Source organism: Indicator indicator, chromosome Z (assembly GCF_027791375.1).
Source record: "Indicator indicator isolate 239-I01 chromosome Z, UM_Iind_1.1, whole genome shotgun sequence".
NCBI classification, from domain to species: domain Eukaryota; kingdom Metazoa; phylum Chordata; class Aves; order Piciformes; family Indicatoridae; genus Indicator; species Indicator indicator.
In genome coordinates this window covers 43,567,529-43,581,343 of record NC_072053.1, presented here as the reverse complement: position 1 = coordinate 43,581,343, position 13,815 = coordinate 43,567,529, and positions in this window count along the sequence as shown.

Below are 13,815 nucleotides of genomic sequence, written 5' to 3'. Positions count from 1 at the left end.
AAGGGAAGGGAAGGGAAGGGAAGGGAAGGGATAAATGAGCAGGTCATTTATTTGTATTTTTGTAGTTTTGAAGAATATGACCAGTGGTAACAGGTTAAAATGCCCATCAAAAATTCCCTTAATACAGATATGCAAAGCAAAACCCAATACCAAAAAAAATGAATAAGGAAAACATAGTTATTGTTACCACACCTATCAAAGGATTTACTCTGTTTTGGTGAAACTCTTTTGCTCTAGTTCCTGTAATAATGGATCTAAAGGATGACTCCAGTAAGAGATCAACTTGTTAACAGAACACCATGTATTGACTGTGTTCAAAAAGTCTGTATATTCAGCACATCTCCATTGTAACACACCCTCTGGTATTGTTCAAACAGTAGTTCCTGTGGTGAGTATTTGACTCCAGTCTGAACTGTATCTTTTGCACTACAAAACTTCAAAGTCTACCACTTCAGAGAAAAGAGATGGAAATGCTTTCCCTTTAACTCTGTGCTTAACTGTTTAATGAAGAGTTCTCTTTTTAAAAGGTCAGTGAAGCTTCAGCTGCAGAAAGTGAGTATGAGAGGACCGAGTCAGTCCTTTAAATGTTTAAAACTATTTGATAAGTAAGTTTATTCTGGTGATACTGCAAATATAATCCCATCTGTCCATAAATAAAACAGGCTAAAGCTTTTCATCACTTGTGCCATTGTGAAATTTCAGTAATTCTTCTGAGGGTCACAGTTGTGTGGGTCTGCCTGACACTAGATTTAAGCCCAGAGTTCTAGAATCTGCAGAATTTTCCTAAAATTACAGAAGAAAAATAGATGTTTGGTTTGCTCCTTCATGCCCTTGTTCTTCTCTACAGTAGAAAGGATTGAACGTTAGCGAAATTTCATTTCTCTGATTCAATAGACAGCAATGGTCGCCATTTGCTGAGTACTCGACCTTTGCCCTGTCACTTTCTAATAAAAGAAATAAAAGAAAGATAAAGAGGATATTTATGTAGGAGCCATGAACAGTTGAGCTTTTTATGCATGCACTTAATGTTCTTGTTTTACAGTCTTAACTCTCTCGGAAGAGTTTACAACAGTCACTGTGCACAAGCAGTTGATGTGTGCTGTTTGAGATGGTAACATGCCACCAGCTACAGTAAATGTTCTGGTTAATAAAGGATGAAACTGTAAGCTCTTTGTTAGCAAACATGTTGGGGGAAAGAACAATTCTTTTTACAAAACCAAAGCTCTAAAATTAGAGGTATAATATATGATTCTATCCATGCTTACATTGCTTTTACACTGTACTTAGGACAGTGAGTAACTTACAAGGAGGATCAGTTGGAGAGCTGGTATTCATGTATGTATGTATGTGTATATATGTATAGTATAGGTGCATGTGTCCTGATTAGTATAAGATTCCTTATTATTCTTGGTCCTGCTTGAAAAAAATTTACAGTGATAAACAGCATCATATCTTTGTCAAGAATTGCATGTAAAAACCAGAATCTTTAAGTTTTGGTGAGGTTTTCTTCAGGTTTACTCTCTTTCCAGTGAACAGGAATTGATTATCATAACTAATACCAATGTAATTTAATAGCAGTTACTACACTGCTTACATAAAACACAAGATGTAGGACTTTGGATCTCAAGGTCCTAACCTCTTAAGGTCAGTGCAAAGCCTCAGAAAAATATCTTTGCCATATAAATGTACTTTTCGACTTAAAGTGTATTTTTAAACACCAAACAATTCATCAATAAATGCTGGGGAAAGATCAGGGAGGTAGGAATGGAAGGCAGTGTAAATGCTCCTTTTCTGTAAACCAAGATAGTTTCATTTTAGTAAGCAGAGCTTTGGTTCCACCGGTAACCAGTTCCTTTAGCCCCGAAGATGCAGCTCAATATGCACCTATCACTGAGAGCAAAAGGACTGGGCCAAACATATAAGTGTTGTAAATGAAGATAAGGAGGCTGATTTCAGTGGAGCTCTGCCAGTGTATGTCACCTAAGGGTTTGGTACAACAATTTCAGGCAAAGAAGATGCATTCCTTTCAGAAGATTAATTATGTTTTATATGCACTTACTGGGTACTTTTGAGGTATGTTGGCTGCATAACAAAAAGTAGCTAATAAAAAGAAAAGAGCAACCTGAAATTGCAGGTGGTCCATTTTATTGGACTAAAACTAAAAGGCAGGAATTTGAGACTCACAGTGTCTTCCTTAAGAGCTAGAGAGGAGGGCAAGTTGGGGCAGCAGAAATCAGAGGCTGGTTCTGATTCAGGTTTCATAATTATATTCAGAGACAGAGATCAAAGCAGAAGCTGAGCAGGAAATTGCAGAGAGAAAGTCAGGTGGCGATACAACACCCTAGTCATTTATCGTCATAAGCCAAAATTTGGGAGCCAGCCCAGCATGGTGAACAAATATGTTTGTTATAAATATTTGCTTGGAGTGAAGCTCATTATTTTTTTTTCTTCTGACTACTTTAGAGGGAAGCTACCGAGCCTGTTGCTGGTGGTACCAGTAGCCAGGCTAAAGTAGCTGCCATCATTAACACATGAAAAATCATGGAGGCTTTACTCAGCTTCTACTCAGTCTTTCCTATGAAAAGGAATGCTGAAATCGGGAAAAGTGGACCTCCGGTCAATGCACTTACTTCCATCTTCCAGAGCAGCTTAGTGGAAAGAGAAAACACCATACAGAGATTTCAAAAGATTGAATCACAGTGAAGCAACAGCCTGTAGTAGTTCAATGACTGTAGGAAGGATTCTTGCTTCCTTCCAAAATCCTTCCTTCCAAACTCCTTCTTTCCTAATTCCTTCCTTCTGTCCCTTCAAAAAACCTTCCTTCCAAATCCTTTCTTCTAAATTCCTTCCTTCCAAATTCCTTCTGAACTCCTTCCTAAGTCCTTTCTTTCTTTCCAGATTCTTTCTTTCCAAATTCCTTTTGAATGCCTTCCTGCCTTCCTTCCTTCTGAATTTCTTCTTTCCAAATTCCTTCCAAATTCCTTCTTCCAAATTCCTTCCTTCTGTCCCTTCAAAAACCTTCCTTCCAAATCCTTCCTTCTAAATTCCTTCCTTCCTTCCAAATTCCTTCTGAACTCCTTCCTAATTCCTTTCTTTCTTTCCAGATTCCTTCTTTCCAAATTCCTTTTGAATGCCTTCCTGCCTTCCTTCCTTCCTTCTGAATTTCTTCCTTCCAAATTCCTTCCTTCCAAACTTCCTTCCTTCTGAATCCCTTCTGAATTCTTTCCAAATTCCCTCCAAATTCCTTCCGAATTCCTTCTTGCCGAATTCCTTTCTTCTGAATTCCTTTCTTCTGAATTCCTTCTTTCCAAATTCCTTCTGAATTCCTTCTAAATTCCTTCCTTCTGAATTCCTTCTAAATTCCTTTAGAATGCCTTCCTTCTGAATTCCTTCATTTCCTCCTTCTGTATTCCTTCTGAATTCCATGCAAATTCCTTTCTTTTGAATTCCTTCCTTCTAAATTCCTTTAGAATGCCTTCCTTCTGAATTCCTTCATTTCCTCCTTCTGTATTCCTTCTGAATTCCATGCAAATTCCTTTCTTTTGAATTCCTTCCTTCTAAATTCCTTTAGAATGTCTTCCTTCCGAATTCCTTCATTTCCTCCTTCGGTATTCCTTCTGAATTCCATGCAAATTCCTTTCTTTTGAATTCCTTCCTTCTAAATTCCTTTAGAATGCCTACCAAATTCCTTCCTTTTGAATTCTTTTCTTTCAAATTCCTTCTTTCTGATTTCCTTCCTTCCTTCTGAATTCCTTCCGAATTCCTTCTTTCTGAATTCCTTTTCCTTCCAAACTCCTTCCTTCCAATTTCCTTCACTCCTAATTCCTTTCTTCCTTCCAAATTCTCATTATGTATACACAAAGTAGTAATGTCTTTGATGCATTCTCACTGAAGTTCATTTCTAAAACAGGCTAAGGGACATGTATTATGCAACACCTTGTGTGGGTTAAGTACCAATATGTATTAGTAATAGTTTAATTGCATTTTGCTTGCAATTAAGCATTTGTGTTTCCTTAATTATTCCCCTCAGCTGTGTAGATGGTAGCAAATTCAGTGCACACCAAGTGTAGGAGATATTTTTGGGACTTGGAGAGTTCATTCAAGCCCAAGCTCCAGCTGACAAAGATGTCAACTTACCGCTGCTGTGGAGATTGTGCCAGATACGCATTTATTCTCGCAGACAACATCCTGAAGGTTTACTACAAACATCCAGACTAGTCAGTTGGTGAGAATAGGCTTTCAACTGACTCATCATGACTTTATGCTTTTCATCTCACTCAAGTGTTCTGTTTTTTTCCAAGTAGGTCCCAGGATTATGCCTCTTCTCTGAGAAATGATCCATCTGAATCTCCTATCTAGAATTTTCTTCCCTTTTCACATTCACTAGCTGTGAGAGCCACAAGGATGATTAGGGGACTTGAGCATCTCCCCTATGAAGAGAGACTGAGATAAGACATGGAACAATGTGTTCAAACTAGAACATAGAAGATTTCACCTCAACATGAGGAGAAACTTCTTTACAGTGGGGTTATGGAACACTGGAACAGGCTGCCCAGGGGGTTGTGGAGTCTCTTTCTCTGGAGACTTTCAAAACCCACCTGGATGTGTTTCTGTGCAGACTACCCTAAGTGACCCTGCTCTGGCAGGGGGGTTGGTCCTGGTGATCTCTTGAGGTCCCTTACAACCTCTGATATACTGTGATACTGTGGCAGAAAGAGACAACATGTTTTGTCTTCCACTTTTGCAGACGTTTCCTCTTGGCCTATATGGTTTTAGCCCTTGTTTCTCTCACTAACCAAAATTCCCAATGAGCCTTTTATTTTTGTCCCAAAAATTCTGTTTTTCCTCACAGTCTTTCAATCCTTCATCGCTACTGAATCATCCAAGTCATTGGATTAATTTAACACTTGTATTGACAGCCAGCATCAGGCAGGGAATTTTTTTCTTCTGCCACTTGGCTGTTACTGGCATAACAAAAAAAAAAAAAAAAAAAAAAAAAAAAAAAAAAAAAAAAAACCAAACCAAAACTCTGTAATGATATTTTAAACCTAAAGAAAAAAAAAGCACACACAATATTTTCACTTTATAAGTAACTGACTAGGACTCAGCAGAACTATATTTTTTGCATTCACCAGGAAATTCACTTACATGCAGCAGTCCTAACTAAAACCCATAATTGTTAACATCTCATTCATGTCAAATTATGTTTCACTTCCTGGTCCTAAGCAAGAACAAACTGTGGTGTTTGTGGGCAATTTCTCCCTTCAGTGGAAATCTGGCAGCTGCCTGGCAACTTACTTCATCTTCTCAGCCCATCAACAAAACTCTCTAATGTTTGTTCAGCATTGATGTAGCCATCAAACCACCCATTGTTGATACCATCTTTCTGTTCTCCATACTTTTGTCAGGAGAACCAACAGAGAAATATGAGGAGATACATGGGAGAGGCCATCAGAGAACATAACGACAGGCATCATATTGATGGACAAGACAGAAACACAGATCTGGGGCCACACTAAGATCTCATGTATGTACTTGCACTTTTTAAACTAAATTGACGGATTTTGCTCTGATCTCTGGAGCAATATTCATCATATCTCTCTGTATCGTTGTTACCAGCATTACTCACCTGATGCCTGAGTGTGCTGTTGGCTAGGTACATGAGAAGTAAAAAGGACAATTCTCTACTCCAAAGATTTTGCAACCTGTATTGCTTACACTGCAGGTGTTCAGAACTAAATTTGAGCAAAGGTTTGTCATCTCCTTCATGCAGAGCTGAATCAAAGGGCTTCCCTGGGAAATAAAGCCACATGAAGATTATTGAATAATATTGTGCCACGTGAAGAAAAGTGAAGGGATCAGAGGAATCCCAAAATCTTGGCAGTACCAGGCAATTAACTGAGGCAACAAGGTATTTTTAGACTGTGGCTACAGTTGCATTCTCCAGAGGTGAGTGATACAGTGGGGGAAAATACCTCTGTTTGCTATAGGAAATAAAAATATCCTTTGATTCTAAACCTACTGAAGTGATGAACCTTTTCTGGGAGAGTGTGGTGCCACTAGAAGCTACAGCACAACTCAGACTCCAAAGCAGAAAGAGTATCTTTTCTTTGTCTTAGCCTCATAGTGCTACTTGCTTTTCACTGTATTTCATAGATTTGATTCATGCATATTGGACTGAAGGCTGTTATTTTAATTATTTAGTCATTTCCAGGTTGTGTTAAGAAATTAATGAAAACTCCAAAAGTGAAGATAAATAAATATTGTTGCTTAGAACACTCATGAAATAAAATATACTTTAAATTAGGGTTTGTTTTTTTTTTTATAAAATAAGCCTTTCGTAAGTATATAAAGGACACCTTTCACAGAATCACAGAATAATGGGGGTTGCAAGGGACACCTGGAGATCATTTAGTCTTTTCCCCTTGCCAAAGCAGGCTCATCTAGAGCAGACTGCACAGGATAGTGTCCAGGTGGGTTTTGAATATCTCCAGAGAAGGAGACACTACAACTGCTCTGGACTGCCTTTTCCAGTCTTCTGTCACCCTTTCTGCTGGCTACCACCTAAAAACAGCAGCCACTGCTGATGAATACAGATCTTCTAAAGACTGTAGAAGAAAAAATGTATTGAATCTAGATCTTATTCTAAGTGATCTCTTCTTTTAAACCCACACACATCTTATGTATTTGCATAACTTCTTAGCACACATTCTTAAATAGTGGCCACTCAGATGAGTCAGAATAAATTAAAGCACCAGCAATAAAATCATAAATACTGACTTGCTTGCCTGTGAGAACATGCCATCAGACCATCACCCACCTTCCTGCTGCACAATATGCTTAGACCAAACTCTTCACTGCAATGTTTGGAAGGCTTCTGATTCTCAGGGAAAATAATAAGAAGGTCAGGAAAGTGTGTGCTAAGTTCAGAAACCATTTTCAATGTAGTGTACTGTGCCTGAAAACAAAGCAAACTTATTACTCACAGCTGCAATGCAACAAATTAAGTGACAAAGCCATTGAGGGCCCCTTGGTATTTTCTTTGGCCTCCATACAAATTGTTGACATCATTTCAGTCTTCACCATTCGTCTACTGCTGTTCTGAGTTTAAAGCTGTATTTCAAAGACAGGAGAAGTTCTGGTCAATTAGTGGGGGGATTCTTCTGGGAACTCCTGCATCAGTCTACAACTGTCTGAAGGGAGGCTGTAGCCAGGTGAGAGTTGGTTTCTTCTCCCAGGCAACCAGTGAGAGAACGAGAGGACACAGTCTCAAGCTGCGCCAGGGGAGCTTTAGGCTGGACATTAGGAAGAAATTGTTCACAGAAAGAGTGATTGATCATTGGAATGTGGGCTATTGAGATTTCATGAGTGGAATTCTGTGTGAGCTACACAGCTACTCATGCTGACTTTCATAACGCACCACGCAAAAGCAGTGAGATATCAGGTAAGGCAGCAGACACAAGGAGCCAAAACTTATGAATTAATGGCTTCAGCATTGATTCGCACAAATTATTTACAGCAAACTGTTGCATAACAGCTTTACAGAAAAGCCAAGACTCCAATATAGGTGAGTTAAGTCATAGTCTAACACATATCAACTCACCACAATTTGTGGTTGTGAATTAAGTACTTGAAGATTGCTGAGAGTTGGCTTAGCTGGTTAAATTGCTGTTTAGCTTAAACTTCAGTGTAGAGGTAACTCCATATGCTACAATAGGGCAGGGGATTACTGCATCCTTTATGAGGGATGTGCAACTGCACTCTTACAGGGGTGATTTGCCTTTGGTGTGGAAGACCAGGATAAAGATCACTCAGCAGAGCTGGGCAGCAGCTGTGCTTTACCCCACATGGGCATCAGCTTCACAGGAAGAGTGCTGGTGCTCTGTATGGGATTACAGAAACTCAGAGGGTGGAAGTGGGTCATCAGTCTACACAAATGTAGGTTTCAGTCACACTGAGACAGCAATGGAAATACAGCTCCTGGCTCATGCATTGTCATTTCCAGAGGTACACAGAAAGCCCTTTCCTTTTTTCCATTTTGAACAGATGAATTTTCTGAGATGGCACTTTTTTGCAAGGTCTCTTTTTCATTGAAATGTACCCTTTCTCTAATAGATGTATGGTATATGTTTGCTGTAATTACAGAAGATGTTGTCCTTTTCATTTATGCCTGCACAATCCAGTTTGACATCATGTCATAAAAGTTTATGTGTTGTGTTCTCTGAGCTCCTAACTAATATCCCTGGCATTCTCCCTAGCTATCCAAAATCAATACCATTGCTCCTCTCTCAATAAAAAATGGAGCATTGAACAGGGTCCAAATGTGCACACTGACAATTTGCAGCAATTAGATGCTGTGCTAACAAATGACCATCCCACAGAGTGATAAAGCAGGACCAGAAGGATCATGGATGCCTTTCAGAGGGGAGCCTATGAATAACTGGGACTTTTAAGAAGTGTATTCACTCTCTGTCGCTGTCTCTCTCATTGGACAGTCACAGAAATAGTGAAATCAGGACAGCAAGGCATTCAAATTAGGAACCTTGGTGATCAATTTTTGCTTGCAGCTGGTGGATTTTAATCAATGTTAATTAACCAGACTTCTTTTCACACCAGGCTATACCAAGAGAGCAACTGCATATGTCTTTGACCAAGACAACTAATCCTGTTGGTCTTCAGAATGGGACACAGTGATGGCTTTTCTAAGCTGGAACAGAATACAAGATTAGAGTAAACAAAATGCAGAAACTTTAAGTCCTTTAAGAAAACACACTTTCATGAATACAGGAAACAGCATCAAATAACTCATTTATGGAACTATGAGTGGGATGCTGCAGTGCTGACCTAGTGAGTCCTAGTTCAAATTCAGCCCTTGTTCTGGAGACGAAAGGTTACTACTTTTTTTCCAATAAACTATAGAAATTAGACATCTGTTCTCAGGTCAAGTTCAGGAGAAAATGTGTCGAATCAGAAGTGGCACCTGCAGTGTTACAGTTTACACTGATTCCTCTTGTGTATATAATGTTATTAATAAAGCCCTAATTAAGGTTGCAATGAGGAGAGTATTTTAAACTACTATATTTAAAAAAAATAATAATTCAATCCTACAGAAAGGTTTTAAATGGGACTAAAATATACTCCAAAAGCCTGGAAATCAAAAGTTATTGTAAGCGTGTTCCTTCTTTCCTTTTTTTTTTTTTTTTTAATATTTGTAAGAATAGACAAAGGATAAAAGAAAGGCCACATCCTGGTATTTGGACCTAGGCTTGGCAAAACTGCACCATTGGAAAGAGAAACAGAGACTAAACAAACATACAGGCTGAGATGTCCTCTCTTTCCCTGAAGTGCTTGCTGCCAGAAGGGTGGACACACAGAAAGATGATACTGTCCCTACAAGGGCTATATCCGTTCTTCAGATAAACAAAGGAGTTCATTTTCTAGTGCTGTCAGACTTTCGCCTCTTCCTGACACAAGACTCTTTAAAAATTCACAGTGCAAGAGAGAGAAAATACACTGCAAAGCAGGATTTATATACTTGCCTATATGCAAATCTTGCTGCATTGATCTATGAATTTAGTGAATAAAGCTCTCTTTCCAGGGATTTTTGACTGGAATAAAAATTGAGGCTTTCAATGAATTCTGAGTGGCACAAGAATGAACTCCAGATAGTACCAGAAAATATTGTTATTCCTCAGGCTTAGCACAGGGCTTGAATGCAAATTCACTGTGACAGGGACCTTTCTGCGTTCTGCGTTTGCACTCAGGAAGCCATCAGGACACACTTCCCATTTAGTTCTTTTAAGCACAGCAGTGACACATAGGCTTAAATGCAAAACCAGTATGAGTTACCTGGTCTAATACAACATGCTATGCTATAAGGATGGTAGCAGGTAAAGCTCTGGTTTTCTTTATCATAGTTGCCACAGACAAGCCATTTAATGACTGTTGTTCCATACTGTCTATGTGTATGTCAGAATAACAATAATTCCTTCTAAATGTCCATTCTTTTGTCACTCAAGATCCTTTTTTTGTGGATCTGCACAATATCTACCACTATCAGGAGTAAGACAATACAAGGAAGGAGGTATCTTGACTCCACAGAGCATTTTTTTGATTGCTTAGACAGCATATGAAATTATTAAGCAACAAGTTGACCAGTCTAAGAAATTTTTATGAAACACAGAATTTCTTCTTCATGCTTCAGATATGTTGGGGTAATTTTTTTCTAGGAAATGTAAGGGAATATGGACGGCATATGCTAGAAGTGCAGTTTAGCCCAGTTTTATTACAGACACACCCTGCTACTACCAGCATAATGCTACAGCTACAAGAACTAGCTTAGCAACTCTCAGTGCTTTATGCAGTATGGCTACTCAAACTCACAGTGGAGTCATTCAGTGTAGAATTCAGACCTACAAGAGAACAGTAAATGCAGACTGCCTTCTGGTGAGAAAGCTGGAAGCCATTCCCACTTCAAAAGAAGAAGAACAAAAAAACCAAACCAAAACAAAAAAACCCATGAAACCTGCAGTAATTAATTTTCCAAGCACATATTTGCTGATAATAAGAATGAAATTTACCACTCCAGGTATTCCTAGAATAGTCTGGAAACAGAAAATAAGCCTCATTTTCTCTTTCTCTCTTTAAAATGAGATGGTTTCTAACTTTCCATGAAGGAGAAACTTCAATCCAATCTGAGCATGTGGAACATAAGCTGTGGTAAAATCACAGAATCACAGCCCTTTCAGGGATGGAAGTGACCTCAAGGATCATCTAGTTGCAAGCCCCCTGCCATGGACAGGGACACTTTCCACTAGATCAGGTTGCCCAGAGCCACATCCAGCCTGGCCTTAAAATCATCCAAAGGCATATATCATGCTTTTACTATAGAGGAAGCTAACATAACTAATCTGAAAGATGTAATACTGTAAAGTCTTGGGTGTCATCAACCCTCTTTCAGTCCAGGACTGTAAACAAGTGGCCTCTATTAGGGGTTAATACATTTTTCACAGAGGCAGCTATGAAACTTTGTGTAGAAGTTTCACTGCTTTATTACCTGAATTGTTGTGGGGTTTTTTTGTTTTTTTGTTTTGTCTTGTTCTTTTTTTGGGGGGGGGGGGGGTTGCTTGTTTGTTTTTGGGTTTTTTTTTTTAGTTTTAGCAAACACTAAACCACTGAATTGTGCTCTTGGGAACTCCTCAAAAGAAAATACATCAGCCAGCAGATACTACATCAGCATTATTATAAAGACTGCTCTAGGTCACAAATTGTTTGTCAAATGCCATGTCAGCTGAAAAGCAACTTGTAGTAGCCATTTAAGTTGGTGGCACAATTGAATCTCCCAGTGCATTTGCAAGGTCTTGTACCTGATGTAAAGAAATTATACTACAGTTGTTAGGACAGCTGATGAAATATCTATTGACAATAACATTTGAAAAAGAGTCTGGATTGTTCCAAGCTTGACACTGAAGTGAGGTTCATCTGTAAAGTTTGATTTTTTTTTTTCTTTATTTCTAAGCAAATTTAAGTTTTAAATTTAAGAGTTTCAAGAACAGACCTTCAGATTCTTCAGTGAGAATTTTCTTAGAGATTTTGAATACATTTGAAAGCATCAGAAGTCAGAGCATGCCAAACTCCAGCTGTTCCGGATTTACAGTGGTTCCAGAGAGGGACAGTTTCAGATTACGTTAGTCAACCAACATTAAGCAATTCCAGGAGGCAGATCACCAGAAAAGTGGATGAAAAGCCCTACGAACTTTTTTTAGTGCAAGTGGGATCTGTCCCATGCAGGTTCATCAACATGCATCAAATATTTGTCCACCTTTTTCTTTCTATTAAAAGATACTTTCACTGGACATCTTGTATCTTTGCAAAACAGAAAAATATTTCACATCTAACCAATGTCTGGAAGTTACTTTCATTTATTAGTCAACTTATTATGACTTGTTAGTTAGTTACATGATAATAACAATCATTGTTGAATTAATTTTACATATCTCATGATCATACAGAAGTGTCATTTCTACAAACAGAGAGGTGTTATGATTTAAAGTTTCGAGCAATGAAGTTTATGTGTACTCAGTTATTTCTGACTTGAAAGAATTGTCAATTTTCAGACTTTCCCTGAATCCTCAAAGAAGCTCAGCAGTGCAGGGGTTGAAAACTTCTCATTTCTTCAGTCACCTTGCCTGAGAGAGTTTTTGCTGATGGAACATTTTGCTGAACTGAACTCAGGAAACTCTACACACATATACATACTAACACCCCATTACGGCTAGGACAGCTGAAACCTATACCCAAATATTAGCAAAGGATTAACAAAATCTGCAGTGAAACTTGCATTTGGAACAGTCCTGGAACATGTCAAGTATTTAAGAGACATTTGCAAAAAATCCTTATTTCTTATTCACCAAAGACAGTGATCACTGCAAGATTGAGGCCTTTCAGTGGATGATCTACTACTTCAAAGGTATCACTTCACAGCATTCCAAACAATTCACCCCACACTGAAGACCACCTTGCCCAAGCAACTGATGTACTTCCCAGTCCCTTAAGTAGCTCCTTAAAATGTTTATGAAAGGAGACCATTTTATACAACACTGAAATACAGCCTCCCCTGTGGTATAAATTGGCAACTATTTAATGACCCAGAGCAATGTTGTATGAGAGGTTAAAAGAGAAAGTGAAGGCCAGGAGAAAACAACACTCCCTTAACAGCAAGAGGCTTAGGTACTTTCCTGCTTGTACTAGAAGGCATTCATTTTAAATGGAGTACAGCTCAACATCACAGTGGGTCAGATATCATGGTTTGCTGATTTAATTAATATATAAAACATGGGGATAGCTGGGGACTGTCTTTATATATTCAGTCTCTAGAATTTGTATTTCTTATTTTTGAGGCATAAAACATTTCTAGAGCATATCATATAGAAGATGCACCATGCTAAAGAGCAGAGCACACATAGCTCTGGATAAAAACAGTGCCTACTTAGTAAAAGGCTGGTGGTTGTTTTTTGAGGATAGCAACAGTTAAACCAAGCATGTTTTTTCCCAAAAAGTCATCTGTCCTACTTTCTTCTCATCACAGTGCTAATTTACTAACTCCTTCAGTAGCCAAATTCCTGTCGGCGAAAATGCCTGTTGGGTTTGCCACTGGATGAGTTCATTGACATATATGTATGTCCAAGCAGAATTCCAGCAACTTTTTCAAAGATACAAAGAAATGCAAATGAGTTTTACCTTGCTGACATAGCATTTATTGTTAACCGGTGTGTTTTTATTACTTGACAATTCTTTGTTAGGGCTCAGATGACAACCCATATTCTTTCAGCAAATTAATTTAATTTTGACTGAAGGAGAATGGCACAGCAGTGCCAGACTTTCGGCTTCACTTTCCTTCTTTTCATAGTTCCTTCTTCATGTGTCTTGGTTATTGAATGCTACTGAAAGCCAGAATGAGGAATCTGGTTCCTGCTATCAAACATTTAATGATCAGAGAATTCAGAAAAATCAGGAACTACAGCTTAAATTGGTGAAGGGAACTGGACTTTTTCAAAGGGTAGTCAAGACCTGAGACAAGTGCAGCTATCCTTCTGCTGTCTGCAACAGAACCAACCTGTAGTGAGGAAGCCCCTAAACTGAATGCTTTTATGCAAGAGTATGAAATTGGCTAGAATGAACAGGGACCAAGATGTAGGTTACCATTTCAGAATACGGTTTGGCTTTCAGAAACTCAGAAGTCAGATTCTCAGCTACTCATGTGAAAGATAGAGGTAAAACATGCCATGGGTTCAGCTAGCTGAAACAGCTAATGGT